The sequence below is a fragment of the Zalophus californianus genome, chromosome 3, assembly GCF_009762305.2.
Source record: "Zalophus californianus isolate mZalCal1 chromosome 3, mZalCal1.pri.v2, whole genome shotgun sequence".
NCBI lineage: Eukaryota > Metazoa > Chordata > Mammalia > Carnivora > Otariidae > Zalophus > Zalophus californianus.
Genome location: NC_045597.1, coordinates 33811793 through 33836572, shown reverse-complemented (window position 1 = coordinate 33836572; position 24780 = coordinate 33811793). Strand labels below are relative to the sequence as shown.

The 24780-nt window shown below is 42.8% G+C and overlaps 1 pseudogene; it reads right to left on the bottom strand.

Moving 5' to 3' along the window:
- LOC113920479 overlaps window positions 1-24780 on the bottom strand; it is a 75334-nt pseudogene that overhangs the window by 2745 nt on the left and 47809 nt on the right.

Below are 24780 nucleotides of genomic sequence, written 5' to 3'. Positions count from 1 at the left end.
CCTCCCTTCCATCCTCCCTCCCTCCCTCCCTCCCTTCCATCCTCCCTCCCTTCCTCCCTTCCTCCCTCCCTCCCTTCCTCCCTCCCTCCCTCCCTTCCATCCTCCCTCCCTCCCTTCCTTCCTCCCTCCCTTCCTCCCTCCCTCCCTTCCTCCCTCCCTTCCTCCCTTCTTTCCTTCCTCCCTCCCTCCCTCCATTCCTTCCATCCTCCCTCCCTCCCTTCCTTCCTCCCTCCCTCCCTTCCTCCCTTCTTTCCTTCCTCCCTCCCTCCCTCCCTTCCTTCCATCCTCCCTCCCTCCCTTCCTTCCATCCTCCCTCCCTCCCTTCCTTCCATCCTCCCTCCCTCCCTTCCTCCCTTCTTTCCTTCCATCCTCCCTCCCTCCCTTCCTTCCATCCTCCCTCCCTCCCTTCCTTCCTCCCTCCCTCCCTTCCTCCCTTCTTTCCTTCCTCCCTCCCTCCCTCCCTTCCTTCCATCCTCCCTTCCTTCCTTCCTACCTTCTGTCCTCCCTTCCTTCCTTCCTTCCTTCCTCCTTTCTTCCTTTCTTCCTTCCTCTCCCCCCTTTCTCCTTCTCCTTCTTCCTCCTCCCGTTCTTCTCCTCCTCCTCCTCCTTCTTCTTCCTCTTCTTCTGTCCCCTCCTCCTTCTTCCTTCTTTCTCTCCTTCTGTCTCTGTCTCTAATTTTGAGATAATTTCTGCCTGCCTGTGCCTTATTTGTTTTTCATCTGCCCTCAGAAGCAATACAAAAGAAATATCATTCGTTTATATCAAAGCCCCTTGAATATTTGATGAATGCCACCATAGCTGTCTTGACTAATCCAAATACAACCTTGTATTAAATGGTTTTCTATTTTAAAAAATCATTTTCTACTAAAATGGTTTCTAAATCATTCTCCATCTTGGCTGTTTTACCTGGAAGTGCTCCAGGGTGTTAACAATAATCTTAAAATACAGATTATCAGAAAAAACACAACTTCCTGATTTATAGTATTTGTTCCAGAGAACTTGATATATTTGTACCACTCATTTGGCTCATTATGTACTGTAGTATTTACAGGTTTTTTTTGGTGTAGAAGAGGGAGGGAATATTTCTGGTGCCTTTGTAATTTTGCTTATAAACTACACGATCAGACTCTGGAAAAAAGCAACTCAGATCTGTAAATCTCTGTGTCCTTTAAAGAAGGTCCTGTATCTAGGCATTCAATACTTTGATTTTGAAAAAAAAAATAATCTCTAGTCATGAACTTTGCTAAATCTAGTGTTCTCTTCTCTGTTCTTATTTGATCTCTTGGCAGTATTGACACTATTGATTACTTTCTCCTTCTGGAAACTCTTCCTTTGGTTTCCATGACAGTGTACTCTGCAGATTTTCTATCTAACTCTCTCCACTTCTCAACCTTCTTTGTGATTTCTCTTTAACATTGGTTTCCTGTGGGGGCTCTCTCTAATGCCTTATCCCCTTCTCCTCCCACGTCATTCTGGCATCATCTCCTATAATAAGATTCTAGCAGTTTGCGAATGCTTAAAAATGGTTCAGCTTTCCTTTCCTCAGAGGAGAGATGGTGGGAAGAAGAAAATTGAAGAGATTTGAGAGATATTTAGGAAGTGGGGTTGAATGACCTTAGTGATGTACTGGGTTCTGTGGTGGGAACAGGGAAAGGAAGAGGGAGGAGCAACAGGTAAAGGAGCATTGTGGACAAGGTGGTAGATTGTACTGGGGAGGAAGAGTGTGGGATTATCCACTGCACACATTAGTTCCCATCCTCACCATAATCACCTGTGTCCCTACATGTGCCCTGCAGTAGACCTTCCCTGCAAGGACTCACCATGGATCCTCTGTGCTCGTGGTTGTATCCCCTTGCCTCGTACAGCACACACTGTGGAATGCTTAAAAATATCTTTTTATTTTTTATTATTATTATTTTTAATCACGCTCTATTATCTTTCAATAAATATAAAGACTTCCAATCATGTCACCTAGAGACCATTTCACCCACTGCTCTATTTGCCCACCTGTCCCTGTCTCTCTCCTTAACAATGGTGAGGCAGATACCCTTTCCGCAGGGAAGAGCACTCTATGGTTTGTTGCCTTTGCCAATAACAAAAATGTTAGAGAGCCAGGTGGCAAAGCTGTTACCATTGGCATCTTTCATCTGAACTGCATCAAAAGAACCATGGTGTCTCTCTCTGTCGGTGATCACACCAGTTTCTTCCCGGGTTCACACCTCCGGTCACCACACACAGATTACCAGCGTCAAACTTGATGAAATCAGTCATCTTTCCAGCCCCCAAATTAATCTGAGTGGTGTCATTCACCTTGATGAGGGAATCAGGATAGCAGATGGTGTGAGCATCATGGGTCTCCGGATAAAGAATTCCTTTTGTCCCCACGAAGATCTTTCTCACTTTGCACAACTTATACTTGGCCTCCTCGGGTGTAATCTGGTGAATAGCAAAGTGACCCTCGGTGTCATAGATCAGACGGAATTTCCCCCCAGTCTTATCAGTGCTAATGACATCCATCAAACCAGCAGAGTAGGTTAAATCAGTTTGGACTTGGCCATCAATCTTAATGAAACGCTGTATACAGATCTTTACTTCACCTCCTGTCAGGCCATCCTTAAGTCTTTTCCTTAGGAAAATGATGAGAGGGAGATGTTCTTTCAGCTTATGGGGACCAGTAGATGGACAAGAGGCAAATACACCAGTTTATGTAGCAACCAATGCTTTGGAGCTGCTACACTCTTCAGATGGCACCATGAGCCATGGCTGCGCTGGGCACGAAAAGAAGATTGCCTCCTTCCAGTACAGTAGAAAAGAGAGCTAAAAGTATCTTTTTAGAAAAAGGTTTGATAGGGGCCATTTAAGATTGTTCAGAGAAGAATGTGCTGTCATATCTTGTTGCTTACAACTGGAGTTATAAAACAGAAGGAAAAAAAAGACAAACATTGGAATTTTAAAATGTATTACGGCGTTAACCGAACACCAGAAAGATGACACAACACATTGGATCCAATCAGTGCAGCGTTATTTGCTGAGCATCTATTGTGGACAAGGCTTTGTGTTAGGGCCTTTGGGTAATCATATAGGGTTTGCTCACCAAGGGCTTGCTCAGGGGAGGCCTGGCTTATACCTGTTGTCCCAGCTGAATTATTAACAGTTCTTTCTTGTGCTCTAATGTGTTTTTATCTGGACAATATATTAATTGATCACCCTATCCCTGGGGAATATGAATAATTCCAATTCAAATCAAGAAAGGGGATTGTTTTTGATATCAGATTGGATGAGGGTCAGAGTCAGCAGCCAGGCATGGGGGAATTTAGGGCTATCATGAGGAAATTCACCCAAAAAAATTATTGGGAGAAACAAACAAACAGACCTCAAACTCCAAACAGAATCAAGAAATCTCTAGAAGGACGATCTGGTGGCAGATTTTGACAGGTTTCTAAAATGGCCTCATTTTCCAGATGTTGCCATCCTTTCTTGGTTTGAAATTTCCACTGTAAGAGTTATTCCCTGGGTTTCTACACAAAAGCAGTGGGGAAGCAGCAGACACTCATCTTCAGAATTCCATTATAAAAGAACAGTATGGCCAGAGACGCACGGAGACCTCTCCCTCCCATTCCTGGAAAGTCTTTCCTCATTGGCTGATGAGCAACACTACCAAGTTTGGAGACTGCTTGGTTTTCCCCTTGGCAGGGGACAGGGAAAACAAGAAGGCATAAATCTTGGCAGAAGCTTGATCAAAACTCATGATTGCCAGGACCCCGTGTGAGCCTTGAAAGGGTAGGGGAGTTCGGTCTTGCGTACCTGGAAGAGCTGGGACATTGTAACTGAAAGGAGGTGGTCACGAGAGTGAAACCAGAATGAAATCAAGTATAATGATGCAGAGGACTTTTTTTTCCCATGAGAATTCAAGGGGCCGGTCCTCATGATCATGATGAAAACAGAGACGGGAGCACACTGTGATGAATGGGGGGTCGTCCCAGGAGCAGAGGAGTGCTAGACCGGTGCTAGAGAGGGAAAGAGCACTACTGGACGTTGTGAGTGGGAAATCAAGGGAGGGAGAGAGGTGCCTAAAGAGGATTTTTTTAGGATCTTTTACTGTGTTTGGGTTTGTAAAAACTCTTTTCCTGATCTATGGGAATTGCATAAGCTTTACCAGCTTCACCCAATAGTGTGGACTCTGGCAAGAGTCTGGGGACCTCCATATATGCCAAGCACATATTTGATAGAATAAAGATTGTAGATGTAATTAATAAAATATAAATGAGCAAAAGCATTACTGAAGTCACAATGAATTCTTGTTATATATATCTTCCCATCAATAGATAATAAAAAGAAGAGCCATTTTTGTGTGGGAGTGTGAGGACGAGTCTTGGAAGGTTTCAGAAGCAGGAAGGTGACATACGCAGGTCTAGGGGCATCCTCAATTCTTTACTCATCCTCCTGTGTCTTTACTCCTGTATTCGTCAACATATAGTGTCGAACTTTCCTATAGAAATGGCATACAGTTTTTGCTTTTAATAAAAACCTAGAGGTTATTTCTGACATAGGAATCTGATGTTTCCTTGAGTTTTCTCTTAGAAGATGGGATTAAAAAAAAGAGGCAAGTACATGTTTAAAGCATGTCTTGGATGTTTTCTTTGACTATGACAATGTTAAAAAGGTGCTCAAAACAAAATGGACTTCTCTCCAAATGGACTTAACTAATGTGGTGATTAATTAATAGCATTGTGTTCTGGCACATAATTCTTGTGTTTCCCCTCACAATGACCCTCTTCTCTCTGCTCTGGTTCAGCCGCTTAGCTGCTATACAGATTACTCTTTAAAAAAAAATTATTTATTTATTTATTTATTTGACAGAGAGAGAGAGAGAGAGAGCACGCAAGAGAGGGGACACAAGCAGGGAGAGTGGGAGAGGGAGAAGCAGGCTTCCTGCTGAGCAGGGAGCCCTATGCAGGGCTCGATCCCAAGACCCTGGGATCATGACCTGAGCTGAAGGCAGATGCTTAATGACTGAGCCACCCAGGCGCCCCTGTACAGATTACTCTTGCCATACTTTCTGCTCAGGGTGAGTGTTTAGGGATTATAGTACTGTGTGTGATGTGCATGCGTATTTTGGTTCCAGCTTCTTTCACTTAACATAGTGAATGTTCATTTTCCCACATCATTCAATTTTCATTTAAAATTACTGTTTTCCCAGATTCCCATATGTATATTCTATAATTCACTTAACTCTTTTGTGGGTAATTTCTAGACTTTTATCATTAGACATAACACTGTGGTCTCTAGCATTGTGGAGGCATGTTACCCGCCCCTTCCCCCCAGTTGTTCTTCTGGGAGTGGCAGCTTGATGTCCTCTGGGCCCCACATTCTGGCACTCTCAGCCACACACTCCAGAGGGGCTGGGGAGTTGAGCATAAGGCCTAGGGCTAATCACAGGATTCCCTTGCCCACAGCAATTGGCTCAGCCATGGGCTTGTAATCCAAACAGAGTCAGCTAGATGCAGCGAGTCTTGGGCTGAGATTCTGAGCTACTCATACTTTTTCCTCAAAGGATTTACAAATGAGAGGCCACAAAAGAGATACTGGTGGGACTGTCTTGCCACCACGGGGAGCCTCAGAATAACACCGATGAGGAAAGCAGGGTGGAACCAAAAGACCGAAACAACAGAAAACAACAACAAACAACAAACAAAACAGGAGTTTTGGCAAGGTCGGTTAACCTCTGGCTTCAACCTGTTCTGCATCTGGACTTTTCATTTGTTGAACCAAGAAATCCTGCAGCTACGTCCCTCCCCCCAACACACACACGCACACACACACACACACACACACACACACATACACACCCCTTATTTTTAGATGTGTTTGCATTGAGAGCTTGGTCTCTCGATGAGAGAGCCCTGTTGTCACCTTTTTGTTTTCATGTCATTGACTTCACAGCAAATTATGTCTTTTGGATGATAGGACCTAACATGTTGTCAGTGTTCACCTTGTGTCAGGCATCATGTTAAAGACTTTACCTTCATTATCATATGCAGGCCTTCCAAGAGTCACTGGAGGTAGCTACTATTGCAATCTCCATTTTACGCATAAGGACACTGAGGCTCAGAGAAAAGACCAGAACAAAACATTAGTGCTGAGTCACAGGCTAACAAATAGCAGAGCCAGGATTCCTCCCTAGGTCTGTCTGTCTCCAGAGCCAAAGCTACATCACAATCTGCCCTTCTGTTTCTCCTAATTTCCTTTATTTATTCCCTAAGAACAAAATGAATTTTGTGTGAAATCAGAAAGACCAGAGCAAGTAAAGCCCCTTTGAAAAGAAGTGTAGTTAAAGGTTTTGGTCTTGGAACAAGAAACTAAAAGACTGGATTTTAGAAGGAGCGTAAGAATTAGAAGGGTCTGAGAAAAGACCCGCAGGAGGGATTGACTGTGTTTGTGTGCGCATGTGTGTGTGAGTGTAATGGGTGGACATTAGGATTCTTTCCCATCACGGAGTCTCAGAGTCTAAGAAGTCTAGTCTCTCCAGACTGAGAGCTCATATGGAAATGTGAGTGATAAGATTAGAGCAGATTTTGAATCCTACTTTAAAGAGTCTAATTGTGATATTATAAGCAACGCCCTTGGTTCCTTCAGAAGGTGTAGTGGACTATTGCTTTGGTGTCCCTAGTATTCATGCCCTGTGTACTTCCCTCCATGTTGATTTAAGCCTGGCCGTTTAAGAAGCCTTGGCCAATATGACATTAGCAGACACAACGCAAGAGGAAGATCAGTAAGCTTTTGCACACTAGGGTTTATTCTCTTAGAGGGCTCTTTCTTAGAACCCAGCTACCACCTGGAAAGAATCCCCAGCAGCCAGAGAAAAGCCCATGGAGAAGTGAGGTCACCTGGCTGATAGTTGTAGCTCTGTTCCCCACTGGCATCCCATTCCCCCTTGGCAGCCATTTGAAATGAGGCCATTTGGATGGCCCAGTCATCCTAGTGTCCTGGTCACCACAGCATAGGGCAGAAGAACTGCCCAGCCAGCCCTTAGAATGGTGAAAAATAATAAATTGTTGTTATTTTGAGCCACTAAGTATGAGGGAGTTTGTGATGCAATAACAGATCATGGAAAGGGTTGAAAATGGTCTTCCTGCTTCCCACCCTCCCTTTCAATCTTCTGGCAATATAATGTGCTCTTTGGACAATGCAAAGATAAAGAGAAGAAAGCCTCATGACCCCTGTCCTGATTCTTGCACCTCTCGCTCTACCCTGCATTTTTTGAACTTCGGGCTTTTATTTACAGCTGACTGTCAATATTTCCAAGGCAGAATTCATTTTCTTTGACATCAAATCTTCCCTCTTCCTCCTTTCTCCATTTTGGTTGTTGATATTGCCCTGTACCCAGTTGGCCAAGTTAGACACCTCAGATGCATGTGACTCTCCCTCACTCTCACTCCCTGTGGTGAACAGCTCCTCCTGCTCACTCCCCATCACACGGCTGCCAGCCCGGGGCAGGCTTCCCTGGAGAGGGGAGAGCCTGCATGCCAGGAGATCTAACACAGCTCTAGTAGAAGGTGTAGCCCCAGGAGTGTTGCAGCTACAACACTGTTCTAGAAAAAAAGGGAGTGGCTCGGCCTCTGGCCAAGATGGAAAAATCTCTCTTCTGGCAGTTGTACCTCCAGAGAGAATGAGTATAGTTTCTGTCCCTCCCACCCCAGTCTTAGTTGGATGGAGGTTCAGTGGCAGTCGGGGCGGGTTAGACACAAAAGAGCCTGCACTCCCTGATCATTTTAGACCTATCCTGGCATCCTCCTTTATACAAAACTTGGAACACTCGCTCACATTTTCCAAAAAGTGTTTTTAAAAACCCCAGAACAGGGGTGCCTGGGTGGCTCAGTCGTTAAGCGTCTGCCTTCGGCTCAGGTCATGATCCCAGGGTCCTGGGATCGAGCCCCGCATTGGGCTCCCTGCTCAGCGGGAAGCCTGCTTCTCCCTCTCCCACTCTCCCTGCTTGTGTTTCCTCTCTTGCTGTGTCTCTCTCTGTCAAATGAATAAATAAAAGCTTAAAAAAAAAAACAAAACCCAAAACATATTTAATTAATATGGAGTTGAATCAACTGCGCTACATTTAGAGTGTGTTATATTGTAACAAGAATGAAGTATCCTGGCACATTTTTAGCCAGGCAATCTGGTTAATTGCCTTCTTCTTGGTATACAATAATATCCTAGAAACTAGAAGCCACACATCATTCTTGGTTTCCTTTCTCCATTTTCCAAAGACAGCTTATCCTTCCTATTCAGCACTAGATGAGGAGCCAAGAGACGTGGTCTCAGAGCTGCTGCTGGTCTGGATGTGGTGCCTTAGTGCATGTTAGAAGAAGGGGTCTTCTGTGAGTGACAGTGGCTGTGGGCAGATGGTACCCCTCCTTCTGGGTGGATGCTCCTCCCATCCCAAAGCATGGAGCTTGGCTGAGAGAGTACAGGCTGGATTCTAGTCTCCACTTGCCTCCTTGGCCATAGGCCTTTGCACAGTGCACAAAGCATACACCTGTTCTTACATCTCTCCTGGGACTCTGGTGCAGCACTACTATCAGCAGTAGTGGATCTGGGTTTCCTCAGTGTGGAGAGAGCATTGCATCTGGGGCCCAGATACCTGGGTTGGAGTCTTACTTCTTCTTCTTAATCACAACATGACCTTGATCAAGTCCTTGACCTCAGTGGGCCCTAATTTTCTGGTTTGGAAAGTGGAGGTGGGTAAATTAGAGAATTCCAAGAATCGCCCTCCAAATTAAAAAAAAAAAAACTTGGATACTAACATGTTGCAGAAAGGCAAGTATTCAAAATCTTCAAGTTTCATGACAGGACTTGCTTTTAATAGTCTGCTGCCATCTTCTTCCCCTTATGGCAAGTCAGTCAATTAGTCAATTTCTCTGCATTTTAGTTTTGCTCTTTTTGTCAAATGGAGATACTAAGAGATGCCTTGGAGGGATTCAGGGAGGATAAACCAATTAATGGTCATAAAGGCCTAGTGGCCGTGTGCCTGCTAAGTGGTCATGATTCTAAACAGATCTTTATAGTTCCTCGGCTGCTCACAGCCTGAGCGTCAGACAGCACCATTTATGACATGATGTTCTTTTTCATCAAAACAGACTGAGGCATTGAGAGGAAGCATGTCAGAAGCAAAAGCCAGAATATTGACTAGGATGGAGCAGGGGCGGGGGTGGGGGGTGCGGAGGGGAGGAGGCATGAGTTGAGAGAGGAAGAAATCTGTGAATGGAAGGAATTACTGTTGGGGTTGAGATTTGGGAAGGCCTGAGTTCGTGGGAGGTTTCTCTTGCTGCTAGGATTAGGTAAAAGAACAAAGGATGGTGCCATGATGGGCAGAGGCATACTTTGGCTCTGTGTCTGTCCTTGGTGCTCCTGGTGTTGGGTTCCACATTCTTTCCCCTGATGTATCTCGGTTATGTGGGATGGGGAAGGCAAGGAAGCAGCTATAAGGAAGGCAGAATCCACTTCTTTAAGAGTTAATCTTGCTATGACACTGAAGATCCTAGCCAGGTCATTCAAAATGCCAGTATGGTATTTAACTTTTTGATCTAAGTTAAGTTCTGGGCAGGTTGGCACTTCAGAAACTAGAAAGCATATTTCAGAATAGGACATAAACATGAGCCATTGTCTGTGTCTCCATTTTAATTCTTCCTTAAAGCTTTTTCAGTTGAAATTAATTTTTTTCTTCCTAACGTTTCCATATTGCTTTTCGGGCTGCTGTATATTAGAGGTATTTATGTAACTACCATGAGAAATTTGAAGTCCCTTGAGAGCAGAAAACATATTATTTATCTGTGAGCTTTTTATGGTATCTAGCATACCACTTTCAAACCAGAAAGTCTGCAATAGCTACTTAAGAAGCTCAGTCATGTTATGTGAAGAAAGAACATGGAAGAATTAAATGACAAGGTTTTAGAATTTCAGGATTTTAAATTTTTCTGGATTTATCTATCAGGTAAATCCCATCATTTTCTTTCTCCTTGATTTAACATCCTCTCTGAGGCTGGGATTCTCCTTTTGATGTAATAACACAGGATTGGTTTATTTGGTAATCTAATCATATCACATTGGAAAGCAGAAGGCAGTGATCTAAGGGAAAAAAATGAGATGAGATTAATTTTGTTGGGGGCAAGCAATGGGGGCGTATATCTACAATGGAAAAGGATGGATAATGTGACAGAAGTAGCAATGGAAAAGAGGAAAAGCAAAGCCTCTATAAGTTGGCCTTTGGGCAGATTCTTTTTTATTTATATAAACTTTGACTCAGATGGGTCCTCTCTGCAAGTCCCTTGATATGAAACAACGGATGTCCTTGGTTGCCCTATGTCACCAAGAACATTAAGTGAAATGAACACTGATTCTGTCTTACGGTTTGGTTGAACTTTGAGTAATGAAGTATGTTGTCAGCAGATCCTCGTAATTCTTACCAAATAAATCGCTAAGGAATATTTACCTTTGTACTCATTGTATCTAGAAAGGAGAGGTATAAGGTTGTATTTCCATGCATTTTGTGGGCAAAAGGAAAGTTTACTGACCCTTAAGTCATATGCTTTCACCTTCAGTGGGAAAATATATGGGATCAAAGATTGAAAATGTTTCAGATATGCCTTTGCATCAAGAAGTTATCTGGTCTCTTCTCTCCTTTCACAAATGAGGACACTGAGGCCCAGAGAGCTTAGTTGCTATCCCCAAGGCAGCAAGGCTGGGATCAGAACACAGATTTCTGACTCTGAGTCATGGACATTATGCTACTTTTTTCCTCCTGTGATGATATTGTCTGGCTTGAATTCATAGAAGTGACTATTATTGTTTGTTCTTATATTTTGCTTCATTCAGTGTATCAGATACAGTTCAACACATTGCCTTCTCAGTGGGCTGGTTCCCAGGATGTGCCTTCTTCTGGCACTGGGGTCTTTGTGGTAGGGTGGTTAGGCCCCTCCTACCCCAGAGCCTCTGTGACCATTCCCAGAGGTTTAACTTAGTATATTTAGAAGCTGGCAAAGGATTTTTTTGAATGATGGAATCCATAATATGCGATGTAAACCATTTATTGTTGCTATTCTATCAGTAAGGAATGCTTTATGGTGCAAGTATGCTGACTGACTGGCTTAAGCAACATTAAAATCTCATTAAAATCTCACATACAAGTGGATGAGCAGAGGCTCAACAATGTCTTCCAAGTCCAAAAATCTATCTTTCTTCTCCACCATCCTCAGTGTATTGGCATGCTTTTTTGTTGCCTCAACATTACCGAATTGTTTCTAGATACTACGTTTGTATGGCAGCAACAAGGGGAATGGGTCCAGTACTGGTGATCTTTTTTCCTTTTTTTGAAGAAAATAAGTGTTTTTTAAGCCTGTCTACCCCTGACTTATGGACTTCCTACTTCTTATTGGGGAGAACTGTATCATATGTTCACTCTTGTCTGAAAGGGGGCTGGAAAAGAGTTATATAGCTTTTTTTTTTAAGGTTTTATTTATTTATTTGAGAGAGAGAGATCATGAGCCGAGGGAGGGGGAGGAGCAGAGGGAGAAGGAGAGGCAGACTCCCCACTGAGCAGGGAGCCCGATATGGGGCTTGATCCCAGGACCCTGGGATCATGACATGAGCTGAAGGCAGACGCTTAACCGACTGAGCCATCCAGGTGCCCCAAGAGTTATATAGCTTTTTTGAGCCTCTGTAGTGGATGTGGGAAAGAGAAGTATTCTGTGTAACTGCTGGGTTAGCCAATCTTCAATGTAATGTAGCCCAGAAATAAATATATACAACTATAAGTAATATTCTATATTAATTTCTTTTTTAATAAAGTTTAAAAAGTTATTTATTTTTTTAGTAATCTCTATACCCAATGTGGAGCTCGAATTCACGACTCCAAGATCAAGAGTTGCATGCTCTTCCACTGAGCTAGCCAGATGCCCCTCTATATCAACTTTGAATTCTGCAGTTCATTGTCTGTCCATCTGCCCTCACGGAGAAGTCGGAAGATAGGCTTCTTTGTCTGGTTAGATTCAAGAGAACTGACTGGGCGTGCCAAGTAGGCTCAAACTGAGGAACATGCAAAATTAAAGGGTCAGTAGGCAGGCTGGGATCAAGATGTGAGTAAAAATAGGTCATCCAAAGGAGAGAAAGTACATCAAAGTGGTTGAAGTTATGGGCTCTCAAGCCAGATTATTCTGGGTTTAAGTTCTGGCTCTGTCACTTCCTAACTATGTGACTTCACCAAATTACATAACCACTCCAGGCCTCAGTTTCCTCCTGAGTTTAATGAGGATAATACCTCATGCATTAGGTTGTTGTGAGGAGTTATATTTGTAAGTCCCTCAGCATAGTGTGGCTTATAGTATGTGTTCAGTGTCATCATTATCATCATCGTGGTCATCATCCAAACTGGAGGGGTGTCAAGTCCAGGCATTAGGAATTGGCATATAGAAGGAAGAACTCTCAGAGCCTGAGGTATGAGAGGAGGTTAAATGGAAAAGCAAGAGAATGAAGTCAGGCAATACATATTCTCTGCAGTGAGGGTGGGCTGCCTCCATTAAAAGGATTCCCCGTTGCAAGATAATACGAATGACTCATATATGGTGGTATAACTCTTATCTTGTGGCTTAAACATATCTTCTGGAAGGTGTCATACTGCAGAGGATTCCAGAGTACAGAAATGGGATGGTGGAGGGAAGAAATGCTGCCAGTAGCGCTCTAAGGAGGGGGAGTGGGGTGGGAGTCTTTTGGTTATGGAACTTCTGCCAAGAATGCCACAGGCCTATGAGATCCATTCACTACAGAAACCATAAAGCGTTAGTTTCTCCCTTTGATCTCCTGGCCCTGCTTTGATAGATTGGTTGTGTGGGGGTGCACACGCACGTGAGTATGTGTGTGTGTGCTTTATGAGTCGCTGGAGATGCCCATTTGCAGAGCCCACTTACACAGCAGTAGCTCTAAGTAGGGTGGGCATTTGGGCTCATTGGAAAGTAGCTGGCTTCACAGAGCTGTGTGATATGTCTAAGTCTGTCACTGGCTAGGAATTAGGGTGAGGTGGAGATGCAAGGCAAAGTTTAGGTGGTTTCCACCCTCCTCTGGGGCTGTTTATCTGTCTCAATAACTGTGACTAGTCAGTTACATGGCTTTCCTCCCCTTCCAGAAAAGACCTGATGTATATAACTTTAAACACATATGCTAGACACAATTATTTGTGTTAGCTGACTTAATCCACAAAACAACCCTGTGAGGTAGTTATAGTGATTACCCCGATTTTTACAGATTAAAAAAAAAAACCCAAAAAACAAAACTGAGGCCAAGTAACTATAAAGATTGTAAAGGCATCTGGAAAGTTTGGGAAAAAACTTGTTTGGAAAGGAGATGTGGTTAGGTCCAAACCTGAGCTTCATGCTAAGACCCGTGACTTCAGCAAGGCTAGGAAAACTGGTCTGTGATTGTTCTTAAAGATTGTTTTCTTCTAACTTCTACACAAAGAAGTGGAGATTAATGAAGCATTGATCTAAACCCTTTGTACTATGACAGAAATAGTATAAAAAGAGAAGAGCGCATGTTCTGGGCCTTTCCTGACATATCTTAGCCAATGACTTGTTCAAGACTTTGCCCTCAAAGTATACCCACAGTGAGATGACTGACAGCAGGGGTTTGCCCTCCAGTTTGTAGGGGGACAGTTTTTAGGAGTTCAGCCTTGATGGAGAGGTTTGAAGTGAGGGAAGGTTGTTGAAGAAAAGGTTATGAAGATTGAGCTGGGTCTTGTGAAGGATGAAGAGAAGATGATTGGGCAGGAAAGTCCTAGTGTGGGTGAAGATATGGAAGCAGAAAAAAAAATATGGGGCTTAATTCATTTGGACTGGAATATAGGGCATATGAAGGGGAATGTTTGGAAGTAGGAAGAGTGGGCGATGGATCATGGAAGACTTTAAAGGTCAGGCCAAGGGGTATGAATTCTACTGAGCAGGCAATGGGGAACCTATTAAATAAGATCTCAGGAAAAATGTGGGCCCCGGAGAAAGGACAACTTGTATTTCACATATATCTCTGTAGAAACTCGACCTGGGCTATTCTAGTCACTGCCTGACTTGTGACTGCAGATTGCAGGCTGTGGCAGCCTATCTCTCTCTTCATTGAGGAGTTCCTGACCACCACCACGTGTCTGGGCATCAGACTAAGGCAAGGCACAGTTACGTACATGGTAAATGAGTGGGACTAGGGTTTGTATTTTCTGACTCTCAGATCAGTTTGTTCACTTCACAGATATTTTTGAGCCTCTTTTTAGGTATAGCAAATACAATCACTGTTTTAGGAAAAATGGTCATCCCCAAGCTTAATCTACTCATAGTTTATTGGCTCAGTCTTCAGATTCTTGGATCTGACCCTTTCATAGTGCTTCCGTGGGGCGTCCAGATCTGAGACGCCATTATCTCTTGCCCAACTCCATTCATAGCCTCTTACCAGAGCCTCATGGCTTTTGTTCTTGGGACTGTTTACACACACTGCAGCCAGGCAATCTCATGAAAGCAGAAGTCAGATCTTGCCACTCACCTTCATAAAACCCTTCAGTGGCTCCCATTACACTTACATTAAAATCCAAACATCTCTCCATAGGCCACACATCCTTGTATAAATATCCCCTGCCAAGACTTCTGATCTTACCTTTCACCTCTTTCTCCCTTGTTCTCCCTTGTTCTCTATGCTCACTGGCCTCTTGCTGTTTCTTGATCAGTGATGGGGTATTCCTGCCTCAGGACCTTTACTCTTGCCAGTCGCTCTGCTTGGAATGTTCTTCTCCCAGATTCCAGCATGGCTGCATACCACCTGCCCCCCACCAACCTCATGCCATTCAAATCTCTATTTGAATATTGAATCCCCAGAGAGCCATTCTCTGATTAGCTACCTAGCTATCTTTATGGCACCTAGCACTACCTGAAATCATACTTTTGTTTGTCTGTTTACTGTGTTTATTACTCGCTAGAACACTCTCTGTGAAGAGAGTGTTTGTTTACCTGTTCATTGTGGTGTCCTCAGCTCCTACAATAGGGCCTGGCCCATGACCACACAATAAATAGTATCAAATGAATGAATGATTATTATTGAGGCTTCTTTCACAACGTTGAAGGAAAGTTGTTTTATCCCTCAAAAACTTAACCTCTACTTATATGAAAAACAAACAAAATGAAAAACAAAAAACATCTATTTTTATGTTTTCCTCACTTACCACAGCTCTGAATTTGCCCCTCTTGACTCTTGCACCTCTCAAGTAAGTGACATCCATTTTGGCATGAAAATGGGCGGTACTCAAGTAGTAGAGTGCATTTCTGATTTTAATTCCCTTGGCTGCTGTGAATAGTTTTTCTCTGGTTGTTAGTAATTAAAACAAACAAGCAGAAAGACTCATATTATTCTAGCTCATTGCCAAATTGGATATTGCTCAACTCAAAATTAAATGTACACACACCCATAAAACTAGCCAAACTGGCTATTACAATTACATAAAGATCTTTGTGTTCATTAGCAGTGTTGCCTTTCAAGGGTTTATCCTGTTTGGCATAGACATCAAAGTAACAGTCATAAAGACTTCTACAAAAATTCGGAGCATGTAGATGTGGAAAAAATTTTAAAGATTTTTTGAAAAAAGATTTTGTTTCCAGCTAAACTGCAAAGCAGAGAGTAAAGAAATTCGGTGTTTTGTCAAAACTTGGTGCTTTATGACCAACTGTCACAGTCACCTAAAAATGGCAGATATGATTCAGCTTTGTATTCTGCATCTTGGGAATTAGTGTCAGAATACCAGCCCTGATCTCTTTAGTGAATGAATCATTCGCTAACGTGATTAACGACTCTGAAAGCCAGAAAATGTTGGCCACTAATGTCAGATTTTTAGAAGCTGCCTAGTTTAATGGCATTGGGGACATGTTCGTTTGTACTCCACGGGGGGAGAAGGGGTCCTGAATCTGCTGTTCTGATTTTCAATATTTTTATTTGAACCAGGAAAATGAGCTTCTTAGGAGTTCTATAGCTGTCCTTTTTTTTTTTTTTCTTTTAGAGTGAGAGAGAGTGTGCGCGCATGTGTGCGGTGGGGGGTGGAGGGGGCAGGCAGAGGGAGAGGGAGAGAAAGAATCCCCAGCAGACTCCACACCCCGCGCAGAGCCTGACATGGGGCTTGATCCCACGACCCCGAGATCATGACCTGAGCTGAAATCAAGAGTGGGTCACTTAACCAACCAAGCCAGCCAGGCACTCCTGTCCCTTCCTTCCTTCCTTCCTTCCTTCCTTCCTTCCTTCCTTCCTTCCTTCCTTCCTTCCTTCCTTCCTTCCTTCCTTCCTTCTTTCTTTCTTTCTTTCTTTCTTTCTTTCTTTCTTTCTTTCTTTCTTTCTTTCTTTCTTTCTTTCTTTCTTTCTTTCTTTCTTTCTTTCTTTCTTCTTTCTTTCTTTCTTTCTCTCTTTCTCTCTCTCTCTTTCTCTCTTTCTCTCTTTCTCTCTTTCTCTCTCTCTTTCTTTCTTTCTTTTCTTTTTAATGGGTAGTACTTATCCATGAGAAAAACAAAACAATACCACTCAGGAGATAGAAAAGAGTGACGAAGCCTCATCAAGAAAACCTTGCAAATTAAGTTCCTAGAGGTTTGATGAGTATGTTGAATAAAAAATATTTAGCTTCGATTCATCATTTGACTCCAGGGCATGGCTCTGTATCTTTTTGAATATAAGGAATTCAGAAAAATTGGGGCAGATGGTCAGATTGAGAATGTTATGTGACTGTGTGGTTACATGTCTATGTCTAAGGGTTGACTGTGAGCGCCTCAAAGTTAGAAGGGTATTGATCTTTACTTTCCACCGTCTGGCCTGGGAAGTTGTGTAGGTTCATGACAAGCATGATTGTGATGATGCTGGTAATGGCTAACGTTACTCAGCTTGCTGGATGCCAGACACGATGCTCCTTTGCATACACTGCCTTATTTAATTCTTATAATATATTCTGTCCCCATTTTGTGAAGAAACGAAGGCTTAGAGATGTTTGTAAATTTGTCCACAGCCCCAGAGCTAGTAAAGTACTGAACCAGGGATTTGAAACCATTTCTGTTCTTTGTCCTAAGAACATGTTAATTAGCACACTGTTTGTTGTCAGAGAGTGTAGTTAACCAAGGAGCCCCTCCTCAACCTGGCCGCATGACTCAGTCAAGAATTAAAAGGTGACAAATAGAATCAGACAATACTAATGTCCTAGAACTAATCACGAGTGCACCAACCAGTAAGGGAAGCGCAAACTTCAGTGTGAGTAACAAGAGATGGAAGGATTACCTGCGTCAGGGATTAGCTCCAAATGTGAGGAGGACGGTGGATTTAAGAAAAAGCCAAGAGAAAAGAAAGTGGCACAAAAGGGAAACCAAGTAGGGAATTTTTTTTTTTTTTTTTTTTTTTTTACGAGAAGGTAGATTTTCATTCCGGGAAGTTTCCAAAGTGTTGCTTTTAAGCCCCCATCTTGTTCAGATTCCTGCTGGTATGCATGGAGCTGGAGAAAAGAAAGCGAGTGGAAAGGTTTGAGCATGCCTCTGAACACTGAGCCGCGCTCCTCACCCCCTCCCAGTAATATGGGCTTTGGAAGCAAATGGGTGGAAAGTTTTGCCCACTTTGGCTTCCTTCACTTTTGTGTGTGGGTGTAGGTTTGTGTGCCCGACTCTTCCATGGGGAGTTCAGGTTGCTTTACCTGCTATGGAGTCTTAACAGGGTGAGACATGTGCCTGTGGTTGCAGGCCTGTCCTGGGAAAACTTGTCATACTGGATATGGAAATCGTTAGAGCAAAGTGGGAGGCCAGGTTGTCTTATTTTCATGCTGATACTTGGGTTGCTTTCCCCTGGCGCAGCCAGAGCATGGCATCATGGGATGAGTGGAACCAAGAGGAGACCATTTGCATGTAACGCTCCCCTGGCAGGTCTGCATATTTTAGCCAAGAGTGCCATTTGCACAGACAACAGGCATTAAAAAAGAATGTCCCCATCAGAAAACAAAGGGAAAAAAAAATCATAGGCTTTTCTAGCCTTTATTATCTCTCCTTGCTCTGGGTCCCACCATCCTGATGGCTCTCAAGCTTTTCAGACAGATCCTTTTCAGATTTCCTTCTTTGGTCTTTGATTCTCTGTCAGGACTGTCCTCTGGCTTCTACTGGACCAGTGGTTTTTGAAGAATTGATTTCAGCATCAGTATTAGGGTGCTGCGGACCTGCTACGTAGGAAAAGGTAGCCCGGTTTCATAAAGCCAGCATCAGCAGCAACTGATGGAAGGTGTTCTTTGCCTAATGTGATTACATAAAAATTAATGAAGGGGAAACATCATTGTCAAGAGATTTAATTTGGATAAACCTTATAAAGCTTGTCTGTTTAATTGGAGTTTATCTGACCCTTTCTGCTTTGTTTTGTTTTCTTTGTTCTGCAAATTTTCCAAAAACAGGTACCAGTGTGATAGTCTCCCTACTTCCTTCTCTAGAGCAGATGGGAACTTGGTGAGAAAAGACATTCTTCTGATACTTTTAACTTCCACTTCAGGGGAAACAAACAAGAACATACAGAGGCATGCAGATGCAAAACAGAGGGAGACAGGAGCAGAGCTGATTAAAAACCCTTCCTCCTCCCAAGTGTTCCAGTGAGAAGCAGCAGAACATTGGAGGAGTTCAGGTATTTTCTCCATCTTGGTTTACTTGGTTTATGACTGGTATCAGTCCAAAGGTGGAGAAAACATGAGCAAAGTGTTTTTGGCCATATTTTTCAGTGCATTTAGTTCTCGTGAAATGTAACCAACACATGGGTTCCTGGAACGTGGAATTGTCTTTCTTTCTTTTTTGTACCCAACAAGCAGAAACTATAAAATGAATGTAACTCTTCTTCCAATCGTCCCAATAGGGCAAATGGTCTTTAAAAGGTGTTCACTCCAGTTAAAAAGCAAAAAATTAAGCACTTCCACCAAACCATTTCCTTTCCTAGCAGGTAGCCGTGGATCTGTGAGAGCTGCTCAATTTTGAGAGCTCCTACCCAGAGGTTGCACAGTCTTGTCCGCTGCCTGTCTCCTCCTCTGGCTCTCGGGTCTTTCTGAGTCCATGTTTGTTTCCCGAAATGTACATGGGCCAAACCTAATCCATATCCACTGCATAGCTAATGTATATGCATCTTTCTCAAGGAGGTTGAGATAGTCATTGTTTCCAATCTCCCAATGTGATTTTTTTTTTCTATGACAGAACCTAATTTCTCACCTCTTTTCATGTTCACTGATTGGTAGTCTACTGTCCTACCTTCCATTTGTGCATCTCACACTTCGCTCATCCGAAAAGGCTCATCAGGTGGAACCATAAGTGGGCGCTGAGTAAGAGGTGACTTTTGGAGGAAAGGAAATGGTTTAATGCTTAATTTTTTGCTTTTTTTTTTGTTAAGTGCTTAATTTTTTGCTTTTTAACTGGAGTGAACACCTTTTAAAGACCATTTGCCCTATTGGGACGATTGGAAGAAGAGTTACATTCATTTTATAGTTTCTGCTTGTTGGGTACAAAAAAGAAAGACAATTCCACGTTCCAGGAACCCATGTGTTGGTTACATTTCACGAGAACTAAATGCACTGAAAAATATGGCCAAACACACTTTGCTCATGTTTTCTCCACCTTTGGACTGATACCAGTCATAAAACTCCATCTTGTATAGACAATCTGTTAAACTAAGTTACTAAGAAACCCGAACAGGTGTAAAGGTCATTCTTCATGTGAGTGGGCTTTCCTTTTGCTGTGGTGACAGCCAAACCCAAACTCACTTCAAGATGGTGTTTTATAGTTGATATTTTAAGCTGTAAACCACATTATGTGATTGTAGAACCGCACCCAGCAGAGTCAATTTTCCTGTTTCGGAACTCTTGGTGTGATTTCAGTGCATAATTCATGTTCATTCCTCATGTCCTCACTTTGTTCAGACCTGGAGCTTATAAGCAGGTTTGTGCCACTGCATTTTAAACATGTCATCTCTCCCAAGGTGTATTTTAGAAAATATATGGCAACGAAAAGGTAGCCAAAAGTGCCCTGAGTATGAGGGACAGAGGATGTTAAACTGGAAAGAATTCTATTTCGAGAGAGCCTGCATAAAATTCGTCAAACACAGGAAGGGCATATAGGTCTGAGGGCAAAAGCAAATGCATTTGAAGCGAAGAGACTACTCTTCTCTACTGTTCTCTGAGCACATATTAGATAACAGGCATTTCGTTAAGCACTTTAGATGCGTTATCTCATTAAGTCCTTGATAAGCTTTTATGAAATATCCAGAGCATGGGTTAAGAAAGGTGAATGACTTGCTCAAGTGCTCCTAGCAAGGAATTAGCTGATGTACCATTGCAGCCTAGTGTGGCATAACTCCTGCTCAGTCTGTGTCCCAAGGCCATCTCTCCATGGAGTCCCTGTGGTGGTCAGCCACATGCCTGCTCCCATGGGTTTTAACATTGCAAGGGCAGACGAATCGAAATGTCTTTTTGCATCTGGCTTGGCTTTTCAATGATAAGATAATGAATGGCTGGCAATAATGCTGAAAATGTAGATGCTTAGCCAAGCCAAAGAGCTTCTGTGATTATCTGGATAGAAAAGAAATAATGTGTGATATACAGACTTATCTTGCTTTTCTCTAAAGGGGAGCAATGGTGAGTCATTACTTTTAATAAAGTCAAAACAGATTTTTTTTTTTGCATAACAATCTATTGTTTTTCACAACCCACGCCTACCTTTAAATGAATCTGCTAAGCTGTCTACATTTTAAGTGAAACTTTTCAAATTCCTTTACTGATGGACCTAAAAGCAGGAATGTTTCTTTTCTTCTTCAGTCTTGCCTAAGGAAAAAGAACTCTTTCAGAACCTGATACGTGAAGTTGCCTTTGCTGACTCTGGAGATTTCTAGACCAATGCACTTTTTTTCCTTGAAAGATAACACATTTATAGCAATAATTATTCTGAAATGTACTATCACTTTCCTCTCTTCATCTGTGCTATATGATTGTGTAACTTTCACACTTTCAGTCAAATAAGATTAAGAAAAAAGTGCCCCTATTCTCCCTAATTAGAAATAGGACCTCAAAGAATTTATTTATTTATTTATTTATTTTTAAAGATTTTATTTATTTATTTGAGAGAGAGAGAGAATGAGAGATAGAGAGCATGAGAGGCAAGAGGTTCAGAGGGAGAAGCAGACTCCCTGCTCAGCAGGGAGCCCGATGTGGGACTTGATCCCGGGACTCCAGGATCATGACCTGAGCCGAAGGCAGTCGATTAACCAACTGAGCCACCCAGGCGCCCCCCTCAGAGAATTTATAATTTAGTTGGAGAGTCACAAAAAATTATGACACTTTAGTTACTCAGGGGTGGGATTAGTGACCAAGGGAGGGATGGAGTAGCAACAGTAGGAGTGTGTTTTGGTTGGGGGTAGGCTGGATGGGTGGTTTGTCACTGCCGCCTGCAATAGGTGAAATAAATGAATGAATCAGCGTTTGAGCTAGATCTTGAGGGAGCAGTTGAATTTGGTTAGGTGGAGATGAGCAAGAAGAAGAGATTGCCATGAAGCAAGTGGAATATGTAAGAGACTCAAAAATACACATTGGATACGGATGGGATGACAAAGAATATTGGCAAAGACAAAAGATATATTTTTGCCATACAATTATTGGACCAGATTCTTTTCTTTCTTCTGTAGTTTTCTAGACCTGTGTAGAGGGGAAACAAAAGGAATTCTGGTAAGACCTCTATCTAGCTGGCTACAGTAAGATATGGGAGGAAGATTTATGTCCTTTCTTTTCATCTTAATTAATGACAGGCACAAACCTTTCTTAGTGCTATTGTTCCTGAGACAATAAATGGAGGAATAAAGTGGTATACATTGTAAGGACAGAATGGCTAAAATAAAGATGATCTATAGTAGGTTTCTCAGTCTCAGTGCTATTGGCATTTTGGGCTGGATAATTTTTTGCCTTGGGGGATGGGACTATCTTGTGCAATGTAGCACATCCGTGACTACCCACCCGATACCACCTGATGCCACTCACTGACCCCGCTGGGAAAACCAAAAATGTCTCCAGACACTGCCCGATGTCCCCTGGGGAGCAAGATCATCTCCAGTTGAGACCTAGGCTTTGCAGTAGATCGATGACGTAGCAACAGGCATGATTTCTTTATGGCTGGAAACTTGCTGAGCCAGGGTGAAGATTTATGATCTGAGAAAAGGCAACCATGGCAGGTGCAGCGCTTGAGAAAGGGTAGTGTCTCTGCTCTGAAAGGACCTCAGGGTCAAGAATAAGTCTTGTTCATCTTTGAATTCTCTCCCTGGGGCCTAGCACAGTTCCCACCACCTAGAAAATGGTCTATAAATGTTAGTTGAGTAAATGGGATGTTTGCTTAAAGTCTCAGAAGAAATCATTAGGACCAACAGCTATTTACTTGTAGCTTTATCTACTTATTGGCTTATTGGGTTCTATCTGAGGGTCTCTTGAATGTTGCAGAAGAAACCAAGGATACCAGTATGATCACTTGCAGCAAACATGAGGGGAAAAGAATTGAGCAACAAATGTCACAAGGCCTGTTTCTCAGGTTTATGGCCAGATAACGTGGGGTTTGGAAGAGAGAGTATATAGAAGAAGTGAAGCAAGAGCCCTACCATCTTCCAGTCTCCTTTATATTGGGGATTATTTACAGTTGCAAGTTACTAGTTGCCTGTGAATTTTGCATTTTGTCCTAACCAGAGGTTTACGTATCTTCCTTCCATGGGAGCAGGTCACAGTTCCTGATTTGTGGAACCTCTGAAACACTTGCCTAGTGAAAAGGGAAGGGAGATGTGGTGGAGAGTCCAGGGATGGGAGATGAGCTCAGTGTGGCACAGATGTGTATGTCCATCCTTCTGCCAACCAAGTGACGGCAAAGTAAAGGCCAACTCACTCTTTCTCCTCCTAGGACTCTTGATTCCCCACTTCATTCACATCTTTCATTTTTGAGTAATGTGCTATTTTGTATTTAACGTATTCCTTATTACTAATGACCAGTCTCCAAAAAAGGGGGGGGGCGGTTAGGATTCTAGGATTCTTCTCTTTGGAAGGCTTTCATATGAAAGGCTTCAGAGTGGGCACCTCTAATTCAGGCATCTTGCACCGATCTCTGGAGGAGGCTGTGGCAGGCACCCTTTTCATCTGTTCCTTGATACGCCACCAATAATTGGCTTCTTCTGAATCCAGATTCATATACTCAAGTGTCTACCTAGCATCTGCCCTTGGATATCTTGTAGACATCTCAAGTGAATGATTTCCTGCCTTGTCTCCCAACCTGCTCCTGTGTCCTTATCCATCTCATTCAAAGGCAGTTTGACCTTGCAGTGGCTTAGGTCAAAATCCTTGGAGCCATCCTTGACTCTCCTCCTTGTCACACTCCAACATCACACTCCACAAATTCTGTTGGCTTTCCTTTCAAAATATATCTAAGATCTGAACCTTTCTCACCAGATACTTTGCTCCCATTCTGGTCTGAGCTACCAAAAACTCAACACAGTGGCCAGGCTGATATTTTAAAATTGTAGGATAGATCCTGCCACTCTTTTGCTCAAAACCCTTCAACGCTTCCCTATCTCAGAGCTAAAAACAAATTCTTTACATGGTTCTACAACTCTCCACCCCTTTATCTCTCACGCCTCATCTCCTGCTTCTCTCCCATCAGGCAGGCACCAGCTCACCGCGTAGTTGCTGTTTTTTAAGTGCATGAGACCTGCCCCACCTGTTCCCTTAGCCCTGAACCCTCTTCCCCCAGGGATCCAGGTAGTTACATTTGGCCCCTTCCAATCTGTGCTTAAACATCACCTTGCAATGAGACCTACCCTGCTTATGCTACTTAAACTCCAACCTGTTCTCCACACCCCTGTCCAATACCTGACTCTTACCCTTTAGTCCTTTTCTTTGAAACGGCACTTAGCAACTTTCAATATACTATATCATTTGTTTACTGACTACATTTCTTTTTTGTCTCCCATGCTGAAATGGAGTATTTACAAGGGCAAGGATCTTTGTGTATGTATCTCAAGCACCTGAAACAATGTCTCACACATAGTGGGTGCTCATCAGAGTTTGTGGTTGAATAAATATCTCTTTCAAAGCAGGTCTTAGTTGTTTACTTAGTCCCTCTTCCTGCCCAGACTGTAAACTGTTTTGGGGAGAGTGATCAGTAGAACGTACTGTATTGCAGTAGCTAATAGGGTTAATTCTTTTCCTTAAAGGGTGCTCCTCAAATCATGTAAGCTTTAGCCTCCACAAAACCTGGCCTGTCCCTGTACCAATCTCATAGGGTTAGTATGGGAATTAAAGAGATAATACATACATATAAGTTAGAAACTTAAGGTTAAAGACTGTGTTATATTTTGCATGCCTCCCCATTATGATTAGCTTGGTGGCTGGAACAGAGGTGGCAGCAAAAGAAACATCTTTGCTAATCAACAAAGCAATTGAACAGGATGAGTATGCTTAGATTGGGTAGTTCAACCATCTCCTTAGGCTTTTACTTCTAGGTACCACCTTTCTTCCCCCCTTTTAAAAAAAAATGTGTTGTTTTGAGCAGTTTGAGATACACAGCCAAATTGAGAGGAAACGACAGATTTCCCGGGTACCCCCTAACCCCCCATGGATAGCTCCCTCCATTATCAACACCCGTGACAAGAGTGATACATTTGTTACAATTGGTGAACCTACATGTACATTATAATCACTCAGAGTCCATAGTT